Source organism: Elephantulus edwardii, unplaced genomic scaffold (genome assembly GCF_000299155.1).
Source record: "Elephantulus edwardii isolate Elephantulus edwardi_28Jun2011 unplaced genomic scaffold, EleEdw1.0 scaffold00015, whole genome shotgun sequence".
Lineage (NCBI taxonomy): Eukaryota > Metazoa > Chordata > Mammalia > Macroscelidea > Macroscelididae > Elephantulus > Elephantulus edwardii.
Window position 1 is genome coordinate 5,234,981 of NW_006399765.1, and position 26,005 is coordinate 5,260,985.

At 49.3% G+C, this 26,005-nt stretch overlaps 1 pseudogene; it reads left to right on the forward strand.

The window, feature by feature from the left end:
- Positions 1-8,213: 8,213 nt before the first annotated feature.
- Positions 8,214-9,252, forward strand: LOC102855411 (annotated as a pseudogene).
- The last annotated feature ends 16,753 nt before the right edge of the window (positions 9,253-26,005 follow it).

The window sequence follows — 26,005 nt, forward strand, 5'->3', positions numbered from 1 at the left end:
GGCGGCTCCGGCTCGCCTCCTGCTCCGCCTCCTCCTCCCCCCGGCCGGGATGCTGGAGCGATGGAGGCAGCTCCGGGCCCGGAGGTGCAGAGGGGGCGGGCCGCCCCACGGGCGGCCGGGGGAGGCGAGAGGCAGAGAGCAGCCCCGGGCAAGGGGAGCGAGACCGAGCCTGGGCGCGGGCGGCGGCGGTGGCTGTCAGCTCGCGCGGCTCGTCCTGCTCCTGCTCGGGCTCCCGCTGCCGCGGCTCTTCCTCCTCCTCCTCCTCCCGCGCCCGCCTCCTCCACGCCGCGGGATCCCACCTGTTAGAGCGGCGCAGCCTTAGCCGCCGCCCCCCCTCCCTTTCGCGCCCGCCCGCCGGGCTCAGCCTCCGCCCTGTCCCGGCCCCTGGGGGCGCGGAGGCCGTGGCGCCCGCAGCCGCCGAGAGGCTAGAGCTGCAGGCGCGCACTGCCCAGCCCTGGGACCGAGTTCCCTTGGCCCGTGCCTCGCAGGCCGTGCTCCGCCGGGACCGCAGCCGTCCCGCGAGGAGCAGGGTGCGGACCTGGGCTGGGCCACAGGCGCCCCTGCTTCCTCGGCCGCCCTGCCTGACTTAGCCGGGCAGGGGCGGTGCAGAACAGGCCTCCTCCCTCGCTGTCCCTGGTCAAGACAACTAGCCTGACCTCTTCTGCGCCCCGCAGGGTTCCGGAGAGCCCCAGGGGGAGGCAGAAGAGAAGTGTTGCCCTGGGAACCCCAAGCCAGCGCCCTCTGAGCCCCCTAAACTTCCTCCCCTCAGATCTCTTCTCAAATTCCTTCAAATTTGACCGACCTACCCCTTTGCCACGACCTACCCCTTTGCCACGGGAGGGCCCCACAGCCGAAGGCAGTTTCCAGGTCCCAGGAAGTGGTCACCTTGGCCTGTGGCCTCCTTCAGGTTAACCCACCAAGACTGCAGATGACCTTCAACACACCCACAAATTCATCCGGAGGCACTGTGGCTTCCTGGGTGCTCCTTGGCCTAGAATTTCTTGCTGAATAAACTCAGGTGGCCCCACCATCCCCCAGCTCTCTGGACAGCGACAAGACTCACTGACCTTGGGCAAAGCAAACCCCCTCCCCTTTAATGAAATTACCAACATAAATAAAGGCTGAGGCCAGTTCTCCAGGATTTCAGCTCTCCTTTCTTAAGGGCCATGAGGAATTACCAAGACTCCAAGCTGCCTACCTTTCCTACCCCTTTCACCTGGAAACACCCACCTCATATCCCCAGACACTCCCACAGAAGTCTCCAGACAGGCCTAAGGGTAGAATTTTGGCCAGTACAGAACTACTTAGGAAATGTAGGCTACCTCCACCCTAATACCTACTGTGTGCAGCTTCAAATTACCCAATTCACAAAAACTCAGGTTTGTGTGTGCTTAGTTAGTAGTAAACCATCTCACTTTCCACCCCCACCTCCCACCCCCCAGGCACCACATCAAAGATTCTGCTTGTAGGTATGGCTGGCTTCTCTCTCTCTCTCAACCCCCTCAGCACCTTCTGACAGAATCAAAGCCTCTTTTCAAATTGACAGTCCCTGACAGGGATGGAGTGCCCCAGGAGCACAGAAAGCAAGCACAGGCTGACTTGTTCTTCCATCCTCATCTGGAAGTGAATAGGTTATTAGGGAAGCACAGGTGAGCCCCGTGTTTGCCTGGGTTCTCCTAGGCTCAGTCCCTGGTTGTGTGCCATATCCTGGCGAGGCTGAGAGAGGCAGAGGACTGTCCCATTTTACAAATGAAGACCTGGGGCTTGGAGAGGTGACTCAATCTGCTGAAGGTCAATGCTAGGTTTCAGCTCAGACCTGCCAGGTTCCGTCTACCACATCACACCAGAAAAGTCCCCCTGTCACCGTGCTGGGAGGGATCCCCACACTGTATGTGCTGCTCACCAGCTCCCCCATCTCCACCAGATGAGACTCGCCAGCTGCTCAGGGCCCATGGCTGACTCATGCCGGTAAGCCCAGGCCCTCGCACAGCACCTGGCACACAGTAGGTGCTAATAAATGCTGAATGAACCAAACAGAGGTCTTCCAAGCCCTAACCTCCCTCTGCCTTTCACATAGGGGATTTATTTTTAGATAATTTGGTGTTCCCATGTTACTTTATATACAGCAACAACTCCACAGTCAGTTTTCCTCTTCTTTATCTTCCTAGGGCTCTTTTTGTTTTCACGCCAGCAGGCCTGTTTTTCAGAGGTGACCACTGAAGCCAGAGAAGGAAGGCCCCCCGGCTCTGGGGGTGCAGGGATAGAAGCACAGATTGGAAGCCTGTGCCCTGGCTTTTCCCACGTGCTGACCTCAAGCTGACAGGAGAGCAGAGATGCTAATGATCACTTTCAGCAAAGTGTCAGCCTCCTCCCACTTGAGCCTGGCTCTCTCCTCCTTTCCAGGGCTCACCTCAACAGCCACTAAGTCAGATACATCCCTATCCGATCAGATGTTGGTCTGCCTTTCAGGACCCAAAACCAAGCCTGCCTGAGTCCTGACATTGCCATATCACAGTGAAGAGAACAGGGGTCACAGATAGCATCAGACAGACCTGGGGTTGAATCCTCACTCCTGTCTCCCATGACACTCTTCATGCCCACAAGTCCCATTTAGCTGCTCTAACAAAATGACCCATCAGACCACCCGTTGCTGAATGTGAAGGTCATGGAGATACAACCTTCTCATCTGCATAATGGGCAAGATGTCCCAGATGTCAAAGTTCACCAAAATAACACCTATGAAAGTGTCTAGCAAATAGTAAGTGCCAATAAACATCATTTTTCTCTTTCCAAGGAGCTGGGGATACTGTCCATGTTCCATTCATTGAACAAACATTTCTGGAGCACTCACTGGGTTTGGGATATGTAATATCCCCAGTGTAGTATCTGGAGTAGCTCTGGGTTTGGGGGAACTTGGAATCCCCAAGTTCACTATTTTCCATGAGCTCACAGACAGGTAGTAAATCGCCTTACCTATGACAGTTTGGGAAAAGCAGCATGATGGAAATGGGAAGCTGATAGTGAGTAATGGACAAGAGCGTCTGCCCTTCTCAGGGGGCTCAGGGAAGACCCCTCTGGGTGGCATATGAGGAGACTTACATACCAAATACGTAAGAGCCAGTTGTGCTAAGATCTGGAGGGGGAGCATTCCAGACAGAGGGAAGAGCAAAGACAAAGGCTCTGAGGAGGGAGATGGGCATTTTCCCAAAGCTAAGAGGAGGTCAGTGAGATGAGAGTGAAAAATGGCTGACAGGCAAGAGACTTGGGAAAACTTAGGGTTACATTCTAGATGCAATAAGGAACCATCAGTGAGTTGGCTGCTTAATCGGAAGAACTGGGGAACAGTGGGAAGGGAAGAACCAAGGGCAAAGACATTGGTCCATGGATTTGTGGTCAAAAGTTTTAGGGACCGGACACCTGATTTTCTCCCATAAATCAGTTCACTCCATACTCTACACATCTCAGCCTCTTGCCTTGATGGGCACAGAGAAGGGCTTCTACGGCCAGCCTTTTCCCACTTTTGAGGTAACAGTTCCCCGGACCATTGGCCACTTTATTCCAGTGACATACTCGAGGACAGATTCTGTCCCAGCAAATGATGAGTAGGGAGTGAATTTCCCACAATGCCTAGCTGGCAGAACAGTGAGGAATCACGGTCCCAGGAGTCAAATGCTTCTTTCTTCCCATTCCAGACACCTGCCAAAGGACCATGCAGGCTGCCCCTTAACCAGCGGCATCGAATTCCTGGATTTTTTTTTTCTACCCTTGATCCAGATGTTCAAGGGATTTTGGGACACACATCCATCCCAAGCACATCTGAAGGGTGAACACCTCAAAGGCACACATCTGATTCAAACACTTGATGGGTATTCACCAGAGGGTCCTCAGAGAGCACACAGAAGATTCTACCTTTTAAAGATGGGGAAATTGAGTCCCATAGAAGAAAAGAGGCTCAGAATCAGAGGGTAGAGTAAGACCGTTGGCTTTTGCCTGGTTCGGCACAGATTGTCATTTAAATAAATTCTGACTTCTGGACCCTCCAAAATGGAAATGTCTGTGATTTAAAGGCACCTTCTTGCCCTCTGTAAGTTCTATGGAGACCTGTCTACTGAAGAGGAACAGGGAGGCCAGGAGTCTTAGAGAGCAGTGAACTTGACTGCCAGGTGTGGGTGCCTGTCCATAAGTGGCTTGCACAGCCACTTGCCATCCCACATCTCAAAGCATGTCCCGTTTAATCTGTCCAGTTTTGCCACCTGCAGCCACCCCACCCAAGAAGTCTTCCTGACCCCTTTGATTGATCAGAGCCTTGCACTGGTTATTCCCAATATCCTTGTCGCATGTGATCCCATAATGTTATAGGCACACACAGTACAGGGGCTTAGATTATTAAATGAAGAAACAAGTAACCAATGAATGAATGGCCAAGTGGGCTGGCCCTCACAGTGCAAGCTTCATGCAAGCTACAGTATTTTCCTCTTCGTTCCTTGGCCTCTCCCGTCATCAGTCCATCAATATTAGTGATGCTCCTCCTAACAGGTGCTGCCACATGGATGACCTCACATGGGTTTCTTTTTTTTTTTCTTTTTTTAAAATTTTTTTAATTTTATTAAATTTTATTAGTTTTAATGAACATTTACAGGGATTTTGGGTTTTTATTCCTTCATTATTGCACCATTTTCTCTATCCTCCTCCCCAGTTTGTTCTTATTCCCCACCATCCGAATGTCTGTTTTAATTGTCCAATTGCCACAGTGCTTGTCAAAGTCAGTTCTGATTAATCTCCTTTGTCAGTGTGTCCTTTGCCATTCCCTATCACTCCTCCCTGAGAGAGACTTCACCCTGAGTCATAAGGAAAAGGGGATGGCGTATTCTCTTAGCTACTTCCTGCTGAAAAGGGACGCTGTGGGTTTCAGGGTGAAGATCTCTCACTACTCTAAAGGGCCCCTTTGGCAGTAGGAAACACATAGACTATTACGGAGATTGATTTTGGAATTTAGATGCACTGTTATTAATTGTGCTTAGCCGTACATGTTCATATCCCTGAAGATGTATCATGGGGGGGTTGCAACCTAGAAGACACAAATTTGACTAACAAGTTATAAGTACATGAGTCAAAAATTATGGAAAAGTAAAAGAAAAGATTCTTTCATTGTTTTACAAACCCTCCCCCAGGTCCCCTCCACCATGTAGCCCTCGCTCTAGACTCCTGTGATGACAGAAATACCTAGTCACATATCTCTTTTACACAGTTTTCTCCCCTCCCTAAGCTTCAGTCTTCCAAGCCATTCCTGCAAAATGAGGATAATGAGTGTACCTAACTGGCAGGACAGCTATAAGTACTCAATAAATGTTAGCTTCTTTTATCACTGGGGAACTACGGTGGCTTAGCGGGTAAGGAGTTGCACTGTCTGCCCAAAGGTGGAAGTTATCATGTGTCATTGAGTCAGAACCGACCCATTAATGACCTTGCAGCAGGTTTTCAGCATCAGTAAATCACGTGAGAGGAGACTGCCCATCTTTTCCCACAAAGCAGCTGATGGATTTGAACCAGGTACCTTTGGGATTGCAGTGCAGCTTCTTTCCATTAGGGCCACCAGAGCTTCCAAAGGAAGGTGGTTCAAATCCACCTACCTGTTCCTTAGGAAATAGACAATCTTCTCCTGCATGATTTACAGTCTCTGAAAACCTGCTACAGGATCAGCTATGGATCAGTTTTAACTCGACAGCAACGAGTTGTGAGTTGAGATTATCGCTATGTCTACCTACCATTTATTCAGACATTCATCTGGAGATACAGCCATCAATAAAATGGCCCTGGTCCTCAGGAAACCTGGGGGCCAGCTGATTTTTAGACAGTCGTGGCAAATGGGTTAAGAATTAGAAAGAGGCGAGCTCTGGTGGCCTAGTGGCAAGAAGCTGCACTGCAATCCCAGAGGTGTGCGGTTCAAGTCCACCAGATTCTTTGCTGGAGAAGGAGGAACAGTCTCCTCCTGTACCAGTCAAATCTGATTTGGTGGCACACACACACAAATAATTTAAAAAAAGTTAGAAAGAAAAAAGGTTCAATGAAAATACATGGAAGGGGGCTCAGATGAGCTCAGACAAGAAGCTCTATCCCAATGATTCTTTGACCAATTAGAGGGAGGTGCTCAGGGCAAAAAGAAGGCACAGAAGAAATTGTGTCTCCATGTCTCATGGCTGGTATGGCCACAGAACCACACCCAAGCAGAAAAAGATCTCTCCCACCGTGCAAAGCTTAAGAACAGGGATCTACCCCCCTGGGGTTCAGCATCTTCCCCTTCACCCCTCCAAAACTAAAACAACAACAACAACAACAAAATATGCAAACTCATTGTCATGGAGTTAACATGAAGATGAACTCATAGCAGACCCTCCAATGGGTCTGCAAGGCTGTAAATTGCATGGAGAAGAGTGTCCATCTCTTTCTCTCAGTGACACTGTTAGATTGAACTACCAGAAGGGCTTGGCCTTTGCCTTAGCATCACAGCTCCATACAAACTACACCACTAGTGCTCCTGAAGGCACAGAGAGAAGGTAGAATGCTGAGGGCATCATTCAAATGCCACCTTCTCAAAGGCACCTTCCTGGATGACCCTTATTAAAACACCCTCCAAGGACTCCATCCCCTGGCCTGTCTTCATTCAGCTTTGCAGGCTCAGCATCACGTCCCTTATTGTTTAGGTTTATTTATGGCCTTGTTTAGGGAGCTCCGGTGACCTAACGGTAACAAACTGCGTTGCAATCCTAAAGGCATGTGATTCAAATCCACCAGCTGCTCCTTGGGAGAAGGATGGCCAGTTTCCTCCCATGTGATTAACTGCCTCTGAAAACCCACTGGAGGGTCATCTATGGGTCAGTTCCAACACGACAGCACACAACAGCAACATTGCCTTGTTTACTGTTTCTTTCACTCACTGAAAACTGGGCAGGAAGTCTGCTTTATTCACTGCCTTGCTGTATTCCCAGTTCTCAGAATACAACCTGGCACATAGTAGATGCTCAGTACATACCTATAGAATAAAATAGGTGTATGTTTTAACTATTAATGGCAATGAGACCCAGGAAGATTTATGCTGTTTGGAGGAAAGGGTCCTCCTTTCTTCATATTAATTTTGTCTACTCCAAGTTACTTCCCCTCACAGAGCCTCTATTTTTTAATCTGTAAAATAGGGCTATTTACTCCACCTGGCAGAACGACTGTAAGACACCAAAGGGGACACACAGTGCCAGATGAAGCCTGGTGCATAATAGGTGCCCTGAGAGAGCAACTATTTCATTATGTTGGGGCCCTTAGTAAAGGAGGTGGGTGGAGGGGGAGCCCTTGGGCCTGAGCCTTCCTGCAGGACACAGCAGGAGCTGACACTGGATCTGTCCCGTCACCTGAACTCGCCAGTAATTTATTGATGCTGAACGCTGGCACCCAGCAGCTTGCCGGGTCAGCCTTGGAGAACAGGTGTGGGGCTGTGGGGGCCTACCCCAGACTCTCCCAGGTGGAGTGCAGGTGTGGAGACAGGGACTCAGCCCGGCTCAGGAGAACTGACAAGTCAGCCCTTACAAAGCCCTGACTCTGTGCGCCGGGCACTGGGACACTGGGGAAAAAACGGGCATGGTCCTTGTCTAGTCTGAACTACAGAGGGACAGGTGCACAGACAGACGTACTCTGGATTATGGATGAGTCCCACTCCAGAATGTGTCATTCAAGTTGAATTTCTATATAAGTTAGAATCACTCAATTCATATGTATGTCATCAGTCAAATGTCTTCCCTCATATATAATATACAACATCTATGCATAAGATATTGAAGAAACACTTCTAGATACACTAAAACATCTTTAACATAAGAATGCAATAATAATATTAATAATGTTTTTATGTATATTGCAAAGTCGGGCCTGTTTGCTATTACAGACCACTGTTAAGTACCTTGAAATTTTAATATCATAGACTTTACGATCTTTTATTTTACCCATGAAAGCAGCAGGCAAGAAATCAAGGGAGCTATTTTGCTGGGTGAATCTGCTGCAAAAAACCTCTCTAAAGGGTTAAAGAACCAAGATATCATCTTGAGGACTAAGGTACCCCTGACCCAAGCCATGGTGTTTTCTTTTACTTCAGAGGCATGTGAAGACAGAACAGTGACGAAGGAAAGTGCAAAGAAGAATTGATGTCTTGCTTTTTCCCTCCTTTTCGAGCGGATAGGGCTCCTGCAAACATGGTCAACGTTCCCAAAACTCGCCAGACTTTTTGCAAAAAGTGTGGCAAGCACCAGCCCCACAAAGTGACACAGTACAAGAAGGGCAAAGACTCTCTGTATGCCCAGGGAAAGCGGCATTATGACAGGAAGCAGAGTGGCTATGGTGGGCAGACCAAGCCAATTTTTCGTAAAAAGGCTAAAACTACAAAGAAGATTGTGTTAAGACTCGAGTGTGTTGAGCCAAACTGCAGATCTAAAAGAATGTTGGCTATCAAAAGATGTAAGCACTTTCACTGAAACAGAGGAGGGAGAAAACTGTTTAAAAGAGATATGTGACTAGGTATTTCTGTCATCACAGGAGTCTAGAGCGAGGGCTACATGGTGGAGGGGACCTGGGGGAGGGTTTGTAAAACAATGAAAGAATCTTTTCTTTTACTTTTCCATAATTTTTGACTCATGTACTTATAACTTGTTAGTCAAATTTGTGTCTTCTAGGCTGCAACACCCCCATGATACATCTTCAGGGATATGAACATGCACGGCTAAGCACAATTAATAACAGTGCATCTAAATTCCAAAATAAATCTCCATAATAGTCTATGTGTTTCCTACTGCCAAAGGGGCCCTTTAGAGTAGTGAGAGATCTTCACCCTGAAACCCACAGCGTCCCTTTTCAGCAGGAAGTAGCTAAGAGAATACGCCATCCCCTTTTCCTTATGACTCAGGGTGAAGTCTCTCTCAGGGAGGAGTGATAGGGAATGACAAAGGACACACTGACAAAGGAGATTAAACAGAACTGGCTTTGACAAGCACTGTGGCAATTGGACAATTAAAACAGACATTCGGAGGGCGGGGGAAGAAGAACAAACTGGGGAAGAGGGTAGAGAGAATGGTACAGCAATGAAGGAATGAAAACCCAAAATCTTTGTAAATGTTCATTAATACTAATAAAATTTAATAACAATTAAAAAAAAGATGTAAGCACTTTGAACTGGGAGGAGATAAAAAGTGAAAGGGTCAAGTGATCCAGTTCTAAGTTTCATCTTACTTTACCCAGACACAATAAACTGAGATTTTCCTGTTTACTTCATTTGGGAGGGAAATAAAATGTCTCTTTTAATAAAAAAAAAAGAATTGATGTCTTTAGATAATTATGATGTTGGTAAAGAACAATGAATGTCCCTGGACTGACAGAAGAAGGAGTAAACCTGTCCTGGAGGAAGTACCGGCAAAGTGCGCCTTGGAAGTGAGGCTGAAGAGCCATCATTGCACATACTTTGGACATGTTATCCAGGAGGGAACAGTCCCTGGAGAATGACATTGCGCTTCTGAAATGAAAAGAGAAACACCTTCAATAAGCTAGATTGACACGTGACTGAAACAGTGGATTCAAACAGAGCAACAGTTATGAAGAAGGTCCAGAACCGGGTAGTGTTTGATTCTATGGCACGAGGGTCCCTGTGTATTAGAGGCTACTCAATAGAACCTAATAACAACAACAGACTTTATGGGGGCTGGTTCGTAACTATAGGTTATACGTAAGCACGATATTTGCAATCTAGGGTCTGCCTGTCATTTTAGTAGCAACAAGAACAGTAAAAGTTGCTTGAGGGTGTACTGTGTGCCAAGAGCTTTGCATATGCATAAGTTCACTTTAGTTTTGTATATATGACTTTGCGTTTATTTCAGATCAGAAATGTCACAGAGGATAGCCTAAATGACTTGCTTGATGTCACAGAGTGGCAGACACAGAATTCAAGCTCAGCTCTCCCTGGCTCCCCAGCCCAGACATATGTGACTGCCACATCAGCCCCCCAACAGAGCTGTGGGAGCTCGAAAGCGAGAGGAGACCCTTTGATTGAAGGCTGCATGGAGACTGAGACCTTCCCGTGGCCTTCAGAAAGAGGGTAGGTGGACGTACCAGAGTAGAAGTATGTTATGAGGCAGAAAAATGGCTAATGCAAAGATTTGGAGAGAGCAGAGAGAGTGGTAGGCTTGGGGTGTTATAAATCCTGGGAGCAGGGACGCCAGTTGTGAGAAGATAGTGGACATGCTGGGGTCTGGAATGCCTGGCCAGGGACTTTGGGTCTCAATAGAAGAGACATGGGGAGCTATGGAAGGTTGTTGAACTACCAAACTCTGTGTCTCCCTTGACCTGTATATTCTACAGGCGAGCCAGGTGGGCCAGAGAGAGCTTGGCATCAGGGTCCTCTGACATCTGTTCCAGCTTCACCTGCCTCCACTCCTTTCATCAGCCCTCTGGGCCTGGTATGCTCACTGGGAAACATATATGTGAGCAGGAAACTGCTCACATTCACGGCTACACCTTTGAGCTCACAGCTCCTGCTTCCTGGTATGCCCATTTCCTCTGTCCAGATCCTATCCATTGCTCAGCTCCTGGCCCATTTCCTCCAGGAAGCCTGCCTCAACCACACTTGCCCTTAGAACTGTCAGTGTCTGGGCTGAACAAGAACCCACCCCACTTCCTCTCCCCTGCAAGCCTCAGCACAAAACGTCCACTGCTGACTATTGGTCTCACCTGTCCGGCAACTTTCTTCTCCTGGCAACAGGATCTGAAATCTCCTTGTGAAACTGCTCCTTCTCCATATTTGGAGCATGCAGCTGGAACAGAACTCACCTGTGCCTGGTGGCTGAAAACATCCTGTCCCCTAGATCATTGTGATTGGGGTCAGATTTCTGGCAACATTGATTGAGCCCCTGAATCAAGCTAGGCTTGAAGCTCTATTTCTCTTTTTTTAATTTGTGTGTCTCTTTCTTGTGAGTTTCTTAAAATATTTTTGTCAAGTGGACAGTCTGTTCCACGCAGTTCAGACAGTCTCAGATCTGCCCTTGATGGCCTCCAGACTCCTGGTCACTACATCACAACCTGAAAGATTTCTTCTCTTTATTTTGGCTTCTGTTGCTCCCCAGTGCTCCAGAATAATGTCCAGACTCGTTGGCCTGGCATTTAAGGCCTTTTCCTGTCCTGCTCCAGCCAGTCCATCTGTGTGATAGCCACTGGGAACATCTCTTGATTCTTCCCCGTGACTATGGCATTGTATGTGCTGTTCCTTGAGCTAGGGCTACCCTTCACCCTGCCCCTATTCTTTCTGGAAAACTACTCATTCTTCAAGACCTCATCACCCATCTGCCATCCTTTGATAGGATACAGTATTCCTTCCCTCTGACACCCAAGCCTGCTTTAGATAAATGACCACAGGAATGGCTATTATCTTGGGCTTGGCTACCTTCTCCTCAGCTCAGGAGCTCCTCAAAGGCAGGTCATTCTTGTTCATTTCTTATCTCCCAAAGTGCCTATTCCTAAATAGTTGTCAACTGACTAAAGCAATGGGCACTCATTCTGAAGTCATGCCTTGAGGCTTTCTGGAGCCTTCTGGTTAACTGCCCACTGGATTGTCTTGACTTCAGGACTTCTTAGAGCCTTTAATGTGTTAATGATCCCTGAAAGGGAGAGAACACAGGAACCAGCTCTGGCAGCCTGCTTGAGATCATCTTATCTAACTATACTACCACAAAGAGGGCACAGAGACTCATCAGGGCCTTGACAGCAGAGTGGAGCCTGGAGTCCAGTCCCCTGTCCCCTCTCTCCCACATTCCACTTTTCAGGGCCCCCAGGAAGCACAAGGCTTGTCTGTAGCAGAATGGTAAGAGGGAGGCTCTGGAAGCATCCTGTCTCCCTTGGAGGCTCCTGCCCCCTCACCAGTTGAGCCGCTGTAGTCCAGCGACTTAACCTCTCTCAGTTAAAATGTCCTGCTCTGTGAGGTGTTCACAGTAACAGCAGCCTACCTCACCAAGGTGGCAAGAAGATCGAAGCAAGCAGTTGACAGAGCAGGTAGGCCCACAGCACAGTACGTGCTGGACAAACTGCCACCTCATCTCTGTGACCTCTGCATTCCCAGGAAAGATGAGAAGACTGAGGCCCAGTCAAGAGCTGAGACATCACTAGACACTAGGCCGGACCTGGGCTGCCTTCCACAGGGCGTGGATTCGAGTCTTAGCTCGTGGCCTGCAGGTCTGAGTGTTCAGTCAGCCCTCTCTCCCTGTGAACTTGAAAAGAGGCACGTTTTGTTTATCATTCACACATATCCCTAACTTCCACCCCCATTTTCATACCGGCTCAATAAATTAGATTTTGTCAAGGGGTTTCTGACAGGCAACTCAAACAGGCCTGTGCATGAAGGGAATGAAAGGCCATAGGGGTGGATCTAGGCCTTGGGCTTGACTGGTGAATGCCGGCCCTGGGTAGCTGCATCCTAGAGACAGAAGAGTATCTTTCCTTGGAGTGAACTGAGAGGACTCTGTACTCATATAATTCTCTCTAGAGGTCACCCAGGACTTGCTCCTGGGGGATAGGCCCCATTGACAATTGATCCAGACACCTCCTGCCCTCACCCCAACCAACTCACACCCTGGGTTCAAGCTGGGAGAAAGGTGTAGTCAAGTCTTTTCCTTTCTGCTCAGTCTCCTTGGAGCAACTGGTGGATTTGAACCACATTCCTTTGGGATGGCAATGCAGCTTTTTGCCACTAGGCCACCAGAGCTCCTGTTCTTCAAACTTTAGAGGCTACAAATCTTTATAGGAGGAGACTGTCCATCTTTTTCCCAGAGAACCTGATGGATTCAAACTGCCAACCTTTGACTTATGTTTCCACCTCATATGTTACACACATGCCACACAATAGGTGCTAAATTACTGTTTGGGTTTGACCTTCTCTTGGGCTACTCACCAGACATAGAAAGAATCCAAAATGAGGAACAGGGAGCCTTGGTTCCAACCACAGCCTGCTCTGACCTTGGGCGAGACCCAGCAGAGTGTGTTTCCCTCTCTGTGCCATGAGGAGTTTGCATGGTTTCCATCCGCTGCTCCTGCCCTGGTACTGTGGCTGCCCCTGCGAGGACCGGCCCAGGCTCACCTTCTCTGCTCTCACTGAGATTTGACTTCCTTGCATCTCCCAGCTCCTCTCCACCCTAAGAACTTTGCACAGACAGTTCTCTCCTCTCGCCACAGGTTCACCTATTTACCCCCAGCTCATCCTTGCAGCTCTCAGCCCAGTCATCACCTCTTGAATACCCTCCCCCCCATGCCCGGGCCCTCTGCCACCCACTCCTGGAGGCCCTGCTTTCCTTTGCATATTTAACCCACATGCACTTCACGTAGATGTGGTTTTCTTGACCAATATCTTTCACCTAGCAGACTGAGTTCTTTGAGGTCAGGGATGCACTGATCTGCCTTGGTCTCAGCTATATCCCTACCAGGACCCGAAACAGGGCCTAGCACAAAACCAGGCCTATTCAACAAATAGCTTTTGAATGACTGGCTGGCAGACCTTGTTGTGCATCAGTGGACAGGAAAGGGCCGCTCCACTCACAAAACTCCCCTCTCAGCAGTGTCTCTACACCACCCTTCTGTCAGTTTGTTGTACTGCAACAGCCTGTGTGCCACTATGACACTGGAAGCTATGCCACTGGGATTTAAAACACCAGCAAGGTAATCATGGTGGACTGGTTTCAGTGGAGCTGTCAGACTGAGACTAGAAAGAAAGGCCTGGTGATCTCCTTTCCAAATAAGCCTGTTGAAACCCTATGGATCGCAACAGAACACAGTCCATGTGGTGCTGGATGGTGAGTCCCCTAGATTGGAAGATATTTAAATGCCACCATGGCTGTCACAATAGACACAGCCTATCAAGGATCATACAATGGTAGGGGTGCGGCTGGACAGCAACAAGCATTGACAACCAGGCCCCCGGCTGACTCAGCCTTGGAGAGATGAGGGAGGCTGTTGAGGAACGAGGGTGCTTTCATCCTTCCCACGACAGGCTCTCACTGCCCTCAGAGGGCAGGCTGGGCACAGCGTGAGCCCTGGTGGGTGAGCTGTGTGCTGTCCACACCCACGCCCGTGTTCTCTCCAGCCGCTCCCAGACATCCTGAGAGCTCGACAAAAGAATTGCTACAGCTCCCTTTTCCAGACAAGGAAAGCAGCCCCAAGAGGCAGGCTGGCTAGACAGAGCAAACAGGCGATGGGGCTGGAGCAGGACCCCAGGTTTGACCGAACTGGAAGGCTTTCCTGCTGTCCACCTAATAGAGGAGGGAACTGAGGTGCAGAGGGGAAAGGGCTGGCCCAAGGCCAGCGAGCAGCAGGATGGATATGGGCATCTGTGGTTCTGGAACTCAGATCTTCTCCCTGCTAACTAACGGGAAAGACCCCTGGGTTTGACCCCAGGATACTCCTGTGACTTTGGATGACAGAAGGAGGCCTGGCAACATAGTAGATTACGTTTTAGGCTGCTTAATCAAGAGGTCAGAGGTGAGGGAGTGCTGGTGGCTTAGTGGTAAGGAGTTGTGCTGCCAATCCAAAGGCACATAATTTGAATCCACTATCTGCTCCGTTGGAGAAAGATGGACAATTTCTTCCTGTTTGATTACAGTCTCTGAAAACCCACTGGAGGCTCAGCTGTGTGTCCGTTCTGACTCAATGGCACAAAACAAAACAGTCAATGGTTTATATTCACCAGTTCCCGCATGAAAGAAAATGAAAGAGCCTCCTCTGGTTACAGCCTCAGAAACCTGACGAAAGGTTTTCACAAGCTGGAATCCACTCAGCAGGAGCAGGTTAGGGTTTTTGGCTTTGTTGTGGTCGCCATGCTGTCAAGTCAAACCAACTCATAGCTAACCCTCCAGTGGGGTTTCAGAGGTTGTAAATCACACAGGAGACTGCCCGTCTTTCTACTGGTAGATTCAAACCACATGCCTTTGTGTTGGCAGCACAACTCTGTATCTCTAGGCCACCAGGCACCCAGTTTGGTTGACAGTTAATGCCACAGGGAAGCTCAGAAGCGCATAACACTGGTGGGGAACACCCTACGGGTTAGCTTGAGTCAGTCTTCCACTTGTCAGTGGTCTCACCTTGCCTGAATTGCTTGATTTTTTCCATGCTTCAGTTTCCTCCCCTGTAAATTGGAAGCAACTGGATGTATTGCACTAGGAAAATCTGTAGTCAAGGACCTCTCCAAATTATTGAGGAGCGATGATATCAGTTTGAGAACTAAGGTGCATCTGATTCAGGCCATGGTCTTTTCAATCACTTGTTATTCACCTGAGAGCTGGACAGTGAATAAGGACGACAGAAGAAGAATTGATGCCTTTAAGCTGCGGTGTTGGAGAAGACTGCTGAACATCAATCCCATGGACGGTCAGAAGAACAAACAAATATGTCTTGGAGAAAGTGCAGCCAGAGTGTTCCTTGGAGACAAAGGTGTTGAAGGTTTGTCTTACATACGTAGGACATGTTGCTAGGACAGGCTTTTCCTTGGAGAAGGACATCATGCTTGGAAAAGTGGAGGGTCAGCAAAAGAGGAAGACCCTCAACAAGGTGGAATGACACAGTGGCTAGTGAAATGGGCTCTCCTGTGTCAGGAAGTACGAGCATGGCACAGAAGAGGACAGGGTTCAGATCTGTGGTTCATAGGATCACTATGGGTCGTACTCAACTTGACAGCACCTAACATCAACAAAGGGGAAGCAAATTCAGGCTAATGAGTAAACAGAAAAAGCACTTAGAATAAAGGAGTGGTCTGAGACAGTCTGAGACCAGATAAATGTGAGCTGTGGAGCTGACCCAGCCACAAGCAAGAAGATTAATTCCTCTCCGGATACCATAGGGCTGGAGCTAAGGAGTCCACTGGCTTTTCACTAGCTGGTTTTTGGAAGCAGATCTCCAGCCCTTTCCTCCTAGTCTATTTGAGACAGGAAACTCTGTAAGAGCAACATATAAACTTCCACTGACTGACAAGTAGTGCCTGGGCTGGAAACTGATTCTGCGTAGAAGACAAGAGTTTTTTAAACCCCAAACAACTCCTGTCTCCGAAAACGTGGTTTTGAAATCTCTAGTGCTTAACAACCCCCTAAATCCACATAACCCTCCTGTAACCAAACCAGAGCCAGCCTGGCGTTCAGGTCAGTTACGACTCATAGCAATCTTACTGCACCGATTTCCCAGGCTGTAAGTCTTTCCAGACTCGGACTGCCACTTCTTTCTCCTGCACAGCAGCTGGTGAGTTCAAACCGCTGACTTTGTGGGTTGAAGTGGAATATTTTAACCACTGCACCACCAGGGTTCCTGTAAACAGGCGTTCTTATGGTGCCACCTGACAGATGCAAAAAAACTAAGGCTGAGGTAAGTGATGTGCCCCTATCCTACAGCTTGTAAGTTCCAGTAGTCAAACCCAGAGATCACATGATATTTAAGGGCCAAAGGACCAAGGAGCAAAGAGTGTCATTGTGTCAGTCCCCGGAGTGGAGTCTGGAAAGGTGCTTCTGAGAGTGGGCAGGCTAAAGAGAAGCAGGCAGGTGCTGAAGAAGGCGCAGGCAGGAGCTGTCTCCTTAGGGACTAGAACCTGGGCCCTGAAGTGTGTTGGGTTGGTTGTCACTCTGTATAGTGTCAGCCGGGACAGGCCTCTGAGGCAGAGCTGAGTCTCTCAGTCACCAACACCTGGTAGGTGTTTGCTGAGAGCTCCTCGAGCAAGTGGTCTCCCAGGCACACACCTCCATAGTTTCCAGACCCTTCAATGCACCCCATTCTGCAGATAAGGAAACCGAGGCTTGGAGTGGGGACAGCCATAAGCGAAACCACCCAGGCCTATTTGCATCTTTCCTCTCCTCCAGGGCATGAGCCCAGGGACCATGTCTCCCTCCTCCTGCAGTGAGCACCTGTCCAGGTAAGATCAAAGGCAGTGATGAGGCCAGCAGGTGGACAATGCGGCCAGCAGCTCCACGCTCTCCAAGTCCCAAAGTGCGCATCATCAAGGAGCCTCTTCTGAACTCTAGGAGTCTACACTCTCCTTTTACAGATGGAACAACTGAGACCTGGAAAAAGAATGAGTCACGTCTAAGACCACCAAGTGGGTGAGGACAGCGGGGAACCCAGGCTCTCACAGTCCCAGTCCAGTCCCCTACAGGAAGGTCAGAGGAAACAGGGGAGCCAGGCGATGGCTTAATCTCCCTGCTGACCTCCAGACCCACTGACTCAGATGCTGATGGACCTCACCATTCAGAGGGCTGCTGGCATCTCAACAGAATGGTTCACACCCGAGCTCCTGACCACCACCCTGGTCCAGGTCCTCACTGCTTCTCCAGCTCAGTAACCACGAGGCATTCTTCCTATTGCTTAGGTTCAAAACCTAGAAGCCATTCTCCACCGTCCTATCTCTCCCCTTGCCATCACCACCATCTAACCCCTCCTGTGGCTCCATCTTCAAAATGCAACAAGAAACTGCTTCTCAGGGGAGCTCTGGTGGTCTAGTGGCAAGGAGCTACAACTACAATCCCAGAGGCACACAGTTCGAATCCACCAGATGCTCTGCCGGGAAAAGGAGGGACAATCTCCTCCTGTACCAGTCAGATCTGATTTGACGGTATACTCACACAAAAATAAAAAAAAAAAAAAGAAAAGAAACTGCTTCTCACCAGCCACTCAGTGCCCTTCGTTCCAGGCCACCATGGGACTGCTGTCTGTCCCAGATCTCCTTGTCACCACCCTGGCCTGGCAGTCCACACCCTGCGTGGCAGCCAGAGGAATCCTCAAACCAGACCACCTCCCTCCTTACTCCAAAGCCTCTCGTGGCTCCCATAGCCCTCAGAGGGAAGTCCTGACCACAGACTCATGGCCTCATGTCCTGGTCTCCCTTTTCCCTGTTTCCTCCTTTGTCCCCCAGCCTCATATCTTTGCCTCCTTTGCTATAGTGCACTCTCCTTGCTACCTTTACCCCAAAGCCATTGCACGTTCTGTTCCCTCTGTCTGGGATTCCCTCCTTTAGATGTCTATAAGGCAGCTCCATCACCCACTTTGTATCAGCAGATTTCATCTCCTGGGGAGACCTCCCTTGTCCACCCAGTTTACAAATGGCAGCCCTCTCCATCTACCACATATAGTCCTTCCTCGGCTCTGTTTCCTCCACAGCTGGCCCCATTTTCTAGTATCTTATTTAAGGGGACCCATTCACGCTGTTCACCCTCCTCCTCTCTCTCCCCACCTCACCCCCACTAGGATTTCCCCTTCCTCTGAGCAGTGTCTGGGACAGAGTAGAATCTCCCGATTCATGTGCACTTAAGTTTGGTAGACTCTCACTGGATCCCTGTAACAATTCTAGGTGGGAGGTCTCCTCAGTCTCCTGTCCCAGGGAAGGAAACTGAGGCTTTGCTCGAGGCCGCCAGGGCCAGGATGCAGTAAGCCCGGGACTTGGAGGCCAGCCAGCTTCCCACTCTGTCCGGCCAGGCGAAGCGTGGGCTGCAGCAGGCGCTCTGAGCAGCACATGGTGAGGAGGTCAGGGAGGTGGGCAGGCCTGCGGCTCCAACCTGCCCGCCCGCTGGCACAGGCAATCCCCTCCCCGAGTGGGGAGAAGGTGCCACCAGTAATGTCAGCGTTCCAGGGTGGTGGTGTAAGAGGGGCGTTGGGAAAGGCTCAGGGGCACTGGGTCCTTTCTACAGTTGCCCGGTCCTCAGAGCCCAAACGGCCCAGGGTGAGAAAGGAAGCCAGTGGGATCCAAAATAGGCTTGTGTTTCAGGAAGTGAAACTGGGTGATGAGGACAGTGGGCTGGAGGAAGACCCAGACCTCCTAGGTTGAAGCTGACAGAGCCAAGGGTCTTCTCCTCTGGATTCCTGGGCCCTGGGACTTTGGGAATGGGTTCAGGTTCATCTCACAAGCCATGTGACCCTGGACAAATCCCTTCACCTCTCTGACCCTCAGTCTCTTCCTCTGAGACCGAAGGTGTTATGAACCTGGTCAGGGTCTGGGAAGATGTGTTGAGGCAAAGCGCCAAAGCCTGTGACTGTCATTCAAAAGGTAGTAGCAGTTGCAGCCTCTCTCCGATGACTTCTTCTCCAGGAAACCGCCTCAGATCTTTCAGTCAGAAGGAACGTCTCCCTCTCTGTTGCCTCCTCCTTCCCTTGCCTCATTGCCATTGAGTCGGAACCAGCTCATGGCTGACCCTCCAGTGGGTTTTCGGAAGCAATAAATCACACAGGCAGAGATTGCCCATCTTTCTCCTGCAGAGCAGCTGGGAGATTTGAGCCACGAGGGCCACTCGAGCTCCAGCTCCTCCTAATTTCTATTTGGTTTGGTTCACAGGTGTCTTCATGAGAGGAGTGTGGGATTTCTCAGATCCCCAGGGCCTAGCTTGGGAAGGTGCCACATACTGATGCTGAAGAGGAAGCTGAGTGCAGAGGCTGCGATGGATTGTTGGGGATTTGGTGTCTACATACTGAAAGCCAGTGTTTGGAGCACCCTAGAGTTGTGGGCAGAGGGAGACTAAACATATATGAGTTCAGTTGCCTCAGAGCCTCAGTCTGATCATCTGTAAAATGGAAAGCCTAAAGATATGAGATGCACAGCCTCTCTGTCCTAGGCCAATAGATTACCCAAGATACCGCCCAGGCCTGAGTGAGCTTCCGCCAAAGCTGCCCTATGGTGGGATCCTTTAGATCTGAGAGCTCCCACATACTATTTACTTCAGCTCCTGTCCTGCCCTGGAAAGAAACAAGCCTTAGAAACGGGAAATCTGGCAGATGCTGTCAAGGACTTGTCCAGTTAAATCAGGAGACTATAAGTGACGGAACTTTTCCAGGCTTTCCAGGAAAAGCTCAGAGACATTAGGGTACTTGTCCACTGCCACACAGCAATTAGGAGGAGGGCGGGTAGGCTACCCAACCGTCCTGACTTTCAGTCTAGGCTCCACTCATGCCATGCACCCTGGGCTGCTGGTCACTAAGGATGTGTGTCTGGGGAGTGTCTGCAGTTACATCTTCATAAATTGAGAATCAGAACACCCATCCTATAGACAAAGACTTCAGGCCCAGAGAAAGGAAAGGTCTCATTGCAGACCTTCCCAATCTCCCAGAGGCCCCACCTCTGGGAGAGTTGTAGAGCTTCTCACAGATTCCTGCAGTCTCCTGATGGATGGACCTTCAACTCTGGTCACTAAACTCGAGATTGAGGCTCCTCCAGGAAGAATATCAAAGCCTGTGTCTTGAGTTTCCCATCAGCCCCACGCGTGAGACAACCTCTGAGCATATAATTGCATGTCTGCTGTGTATCCTGATAGACAGACCCAGAATAATGAAGCCAAACACCAACCTATCACTTAATAGGTGCAGGACCCTGTTCAGGGATTAGCCTACATAAACTCAGTTAAATCTCACAGTAACTCCATGAAGTTGTTGCTGTTGGCACCTTCGAATATGTTTTATCTCCTAGTGACCGGAGTACAACAGAATGAGACACCGTGTAGCCCTGCGCCGTCCTAACTACCAGGGCTGGGCTTGAACTTGTTGTTGCAGTCACTGTGTCAACTTATCTCTTTGCAGGTTTTCCTCTTGTTCACTGACTGTCTACTCTATCGAGCAAGCATGAAGTCTTTCTCCAGGGACTGGTCTCTCCTGAGAACACACCAAAGGCTATGAGACAAGGTCTCACTCACCATCCTCGCCTTTAAGGAGCATTTACTAGCTGCCCTTTCCCCAAGTTTGTTCTTTTGGCAGTTTAAAGTGGGCAAAATAGTCTTTGCCAATACTACAAAGACATCAATTCAGTTTCCCTTGTTCGTTGTCTAACTTTCACATGCATCTGAGGTGATCGCAAATACCATGGTTTAAGGAAGGTGTACCTTAGTCCCTAAAATGACATCCTTGCTCTTTGGCACTTTAAAGAGATGCTTTATGCCGTTTTGCTCATTGCTGTATGTGATATCTCTTGTGGTTTCTTAACTGTGGCTCCCATGGGCATTGACGGAATCCAAGTAGAATGGTATCTTATTATTGTTGTTCTGTGCCATTGAGTTGACTCCGACTCATAGCAACCCTATGAACAACAGTTCTGAACCCTGCTCTATCCTGAGCCAATTTCATTGTCTCTGACACACCTACCCCTATTACCTAGTCACTGAGTCAATACTTCTCATCCAGGGTCTTCCTCTCTTGTGCTGTCCCTCCATCCTTCCAAGCATGATTAAACCCTCTTCACTCCTTGCAATATGCCCAAAGTCTGTCAGAGAGAGAGAGTCAAAATCCTTGCCTCCAAGGAGCAGCCTGGTTTCACCCTCTCTGTGACAGATCTGTTTGTCCTCTTAGCAGTCTATGGTATATTCAGTACTCTTCTTCAGAATCACAACTCATAGGCTTTGATTCTTCTTTTATCATCCTTAGTCATTGTCCAACTCTCTGATGTAATTGTGAAGACTGGGTCAGATGTACCATAGTCTCTATACTGACATCATTGCTCTTCAGTACTCTGGAGAGGTCCCTGACAGCAGATTTTTCCCAATGGAATTTGTCTTTTGATTTCTTGGCTGCTAGTACCAGAAGTTTTGGTTGTGGAGCCGAGAAAACTGAAGCTGTTAACAACCTCAATATCTTTTTCATCTATCATGATGCTGTCAGTTGGTCCAGTGGTGAGAATCTTTGTTTCCATGATGTTGAGCTTCAACCCATATTCTTGATATTCTGTAGTAAATGCCTCAAGTCCTCCTCTGTTTCGGCAGGCAAGGTTGTGTTATCTTAGACAAGTCCTATCTTTTCTCCCTTATGTTATTCATTGGTCCAGTTCTGAGAATGTTTTTATTATGTTGATGTGTAATCTACACCGACGGTTCTGGTATTTGTTCTTCATTAATAAGTGCTTTAAGTCTTCTTCATTTTCAAGAAGCAAGATGGTGTCATTTGTGTGCAAGTTGTTAAGTTAATGAGTCTTCCTCCAATCTTGATATTGCATTTATCTTCATATAATCCGGTTTCTTGGATTATTTGCTCAGCATACAGATTAAATATGTGTAGTGAAATTATACATTCCTGATATACACCTTTCCCTATTTTAAACCATCCAGTGTCTCCTTGTTCTGTCTAAATAACTACTTCTTGGTATCTGTACAGGTTCCATATGAGCACATTTTTTTTTCTTCATATGAGCACAATTAAGTGCTCTGGAATCCTCATTCTTTAAAATGTTACCCATAATTTGTTGATCCGCAGAGTTGAGTATCTTTGTATAGTCAATAAAACATAGGTAAACATCTTCCTGATATGTCATACTTTCAGCCAAGCGTCATCTGATGTCAGCAATGACACCCTTTATTCCACAGCCTCTTCTGAATCCAACTTAAATCTCTGGCAACTTCCAGTCAAGTCAATGTTCCAGCCATTTTTTTTTTAATTCCCTAGAGAGCTGTGGTGGCCTAGTGGTAAGAAACTCTTGTTGCAATTCCAAAAGCACAAGGTTTGAATTCACCAGTTTCTCCCTGGAAGAAGGATGGACAATCTCCTTCCATGTGATTAACTGCCTCTGAAAACCTGCTGGAGGGTCAGCTATGGGTCGATTAAGACTCGACAGTACACGGCAACAACGTGAGGTGGATATTAGGATTACCTTCATTTCACAGATGGGAAAGCTCATGCAAATCCTGGACTTATCTCCACATCTTCATGAAAACCACACCTCCTCCCAGTTCACAGTCCAGGGAGTGATGACCCCAGTCCTTCAGGCGACTGCTCGTGACACCGTGACACCGGGGCCACTGTCCCTCCCTGCCACCCAACCCTCTCCAGTCAAACCCACCTCCTGACTGGGCCCCTAAGGCAGGGACATCATTCACCTCCAAGGGGAGGATTCAGCCATCTCTTCCCCTCCCACCTGCTCTTAGACATTACTCTAAAAGCTCTTCTTCTCCCTTCTTGTGGGGGTTGTTGTTCGGTGCTCATGTGGTGGTGGTGTTGTGACTTGGAGTTGACCCATGACTGACCTTGGCTGTTAGAGGCTGTAAATCTCTTTCAGGCTGTGAATGAAAGGAGATTGCCTCTCCTATGGAGCAGCAGCTTTTGAACCACCTGTCTTTGGCTTGGCAGGATAGCTCCTTCCCATTTGGCCTATCAGTGGAGCTCATCAATGTTTCCCTCCTTCTGACTCTTTCTATCTCTGATTCTGTATATCTTTCTCTCTCTCTCTTGCCTTTCTTTGTCCATCTCTCACAACCCACCTCCCACGCATCATGTCAGGTCTTAGTTCCACAGGCCTCTCAAATCCCACCATCCCTCACCACCTCAGCTCTGCTGGACCAACCTCGGCTGTCTCTCCACTCCCGCCCTCACCTCTCACAATCCACTCTCCTCATAGCAGCACTGGATGCTGGAGAAGAGTCAGACCTCTTCCTGCTCTGTAACCAGCCCTCGATGGCTCCCGTGCCACTCAGAGAAGAATCCAAAGTCCTCAGAAAGACCTCCCAGGCCCTGCGTGCCCCCACCTCTGGGGCCTCTCCTCTCTGTCTCTCACTTTGCCCCACTTTGCTTTATTACAGACATTCTCAGAGTTCTCATCTGCTTCAAGGTATTTGTCTTCTGGAATATTCTTTCCTCCAGGCGTCTGCACTTCATGCAGCTCCCCGATTTTTCTCTCCTCAGCATTTACAGCTCTGGCGCACTGTATACATTTTCCTTATTCTTCGTCATTATCGTTGGTCCCTCCCACAAGGGCACGGATTTCTGCCCTGTGTTTGTGCCGCTCCCTGGGGCTCAGCACGCCTTTGATGAATGAGTGGGTGGTTCTGTGGAAGATCGTATTGGACCTGCACACTCTGCTTATGTTAACTTCAGCGGTTCCCACTCCGGAGTCAGCAGGCAGCCTTGTTTCCACCTGGGTCCTTCCTTGTCCGCCCCTCAAATGCACTTGGTTCTTCGCAGTGGCCACCAGACCCCAAACCAAATCCATTTCCATTCCTTCCAAGTTGATTCCAACTGAAAGGGACCCTCCAGGACAGAGTGGAACTGCTCCTGTAATCTTTCTTCTTCTAAAGAGAAACTGGTGGGTTTGAACTGCTGATGTCTGGTTAGTTACTTAAGTATTGTACCAACAGGGATCTTCAGTGGTAGCCCACAGTCTTAGAAAGCCAGGTCTGACGTGTCTTCCCCTTCCCCACACCCCAGTTCCCCACCTGGCCCCAAACGTAGAAGAGCTGGCCCACTCCCTGTCCTGCTTCTCCCTCCCCTGCACCCCTGCCCCATTTGTCACCCTGCCAGGGACACAGGATATCACCCACTCCTGCCTGCACTCTGTCGCTCCCTGGCTGGCCCACATCTAGGCACAGAGAATAGATTCCCTGAAAGCCTACTAAATACAGGCTCCACTCAGTGTGTTTATCAAGGACCTACTATGTGCTAGGTTCCATGAAAGTCACAGCGCAGGCCTGACTTGCTGAGGCAGTTTCCACCGGGAACACCTTGGCCTGGGAGCTCCCCTGACCACTGTTCTGAGCTCTCAGGCTCCCTGCTCCCAGGGCAGTGCTCCGTGTGATCTCCCCTGACCACTGAATTTAAAATTGTCATAACCACCCCCACCTTGATAAGGGTGAATAAGGATGACAGGAGAATTGATGCCTTTGAGCTGTTATGTTGGAGAAAAACGATGAACATCCCATGGAAGGCCAAAAGAACAAACACACGTCCTGGAGAAAGTACCGCCAGAGACAAGGATAATAAAGCTTCACGTCACACTGCGACGAAGGGCTGTTCCTTGGAGAGGGACATGATGCTCAGAAAGGCAGAGGTTCAGAGAAGGAGAGGAAGACCCTCCACCAGGTGGATTGACACAGTGGCTGCTGCAATGGGCTCTAGAGTGTCAAGAAGTATGAGGATAGGACAGGGTTCAGATCTGTCATTCGTAGGGTCACTATTGGTCGTACTCGACTCAATGACACCTAACAACAATAACAACCCCCACCCCATGCTCCCTACCCCTTCTGTGTTTGTTTGCTTTCTGTCTCTTCCACAGAAGTACTTTGTCTGTTCTGTCCTCTGCGCTGTGACCAGCACCTAGGACAGAGCTGGGCACGGAGGAACTGGTGTTGAATGAATGACTGGAACCTTTGAGAATAATAACCACATGAAGCGATGGGGGTGGACCTGTTTGGACTGGGAGAAGCCTCTCTGAAGAGGTGGTATTTGAGCAGAGGCTGAGCCTGAAGTGGAAGAAGGTTCTGGATGGAGGAAGTTGTAAATGAAAAGGCCTTGGACAGGGCTGAGCTTGGGGTGTTCAAGAAAAAGCAAGTGAGGAGGGTTGAGGGAATCAGGAAGAGTGGGTGCCTTGGGGGAGAGAGAAAACATCTCTTTCCAGGAGGGTAAAATGAGGCTCCTGGAAGTTAAGGGACTTGTCCAAGGACATGGTAAAAGTGACACAGGAACTGGGACCTGCTGAGACTTGGGACCAAAAGCTCTGGCCTTCTCTCCCAGGAGGGGTCCTCCCTCCACGCTGTTTTCCAGGCTTGGCCCTTTCTCTGCTCATTAATAGCTAATCCAGGTGAGGCCCTGCCCAGTCTGGAGGCTCTGGATATTGGTTGGGCCCAGCAGGCTTCAGGGCAAAGCCCAGTGAGTGAGCCAGGGAGCAGGGGCTGGTGGGGGGCAGCAAGACCTGTGTTCCCAGGGTCTGAGCCACCAGCATTCCGGAAGAGGCATTATTTGACTGACTGGGGAGGAAGTTTCACAGACAGAACCAACCAAAGTCTTGGAGACCAAATGAAAGTGGGACCAGGGCACCCTGCCAGAGACTTCCCCAACCCCACACTTAACATCGCCCTCCAACTCGACTCGTAGGGACCGAATGGGACAGAGCAGAACGGCCTCAGGGCTCCAAGGCTGTAATCTTCATGGACGCAGGTCTCCACATCTTGCTTCAGCAGAGTGATTGGCGAGTTTAAACAGCACAGTGATCAGGAGGTAAGTGCTTAACCGCTGC